The sequence below is a fragment of the Haliaeetus leucocephalus genome, unplaced genomic scaffold, assembly GCF_000737465.1.
Source record: "Haliaeetus leucocephalus isolate CR32 unplaced genomic scaffold, Haliaeetus_leucocephalus-4.0 Scaffold897, whole genome shotgun sequence".
In the NCBI taxonomy this organism is placed as follows: domain Eukaryota; kingdom Metazoa; phylum Chordata; class Aves; order Accipitriformes; family Accipitridae; genus Haliaeetus; species Haliaeetus leucocephalus.
Window position 1 is genome coordinate 4,586,544 of NW_010973333.1, and position 264 is coordinate 4,586,807.

The following is a 264-nucleotide window of genomic DNA, read 5'->3' on the forward strand; positions in this document are numbered from 1 at the left end:
ATTGCTAGGATAGTCACCACCACGGATCCAGGGGCATCCCGTTGGTCCTCAATCTTCAATTCTTTGGTGGTAAAAAAGGCCCCCACAGCTTGTCTCTATGGGTTTTTATAGGGCATATTTCGATAATGTCATGCGCTGCAGGTTTGGTCTATCACATGACCTTCGCGTTATCAACACCAGATCAGCTCCAGCCCGTTTCCTCCCCTGGATGTCTCAATGGCCTGGTAATCGTCCTTATGGACAGAGGAGTGTCCTGCTTAAACA

The 264-nt window shown here is 48.9% G+C and overlaps 1 protein-coding gene across 1 annotated transcript in view; it reads left to right on the forward strand.

Moving 5' to 3' along the window:
* The window catches only part of ENOX1 (ecto-NOX disulfide-thiol exchanger 1), a 153,215-nt gene that overhangs the window by 127,562 nt on the left and 25,389 nt on the right, over window positions 1–264 (forward strand). The gene's annotated exons all lie outside the window — the stretch shown is intronic.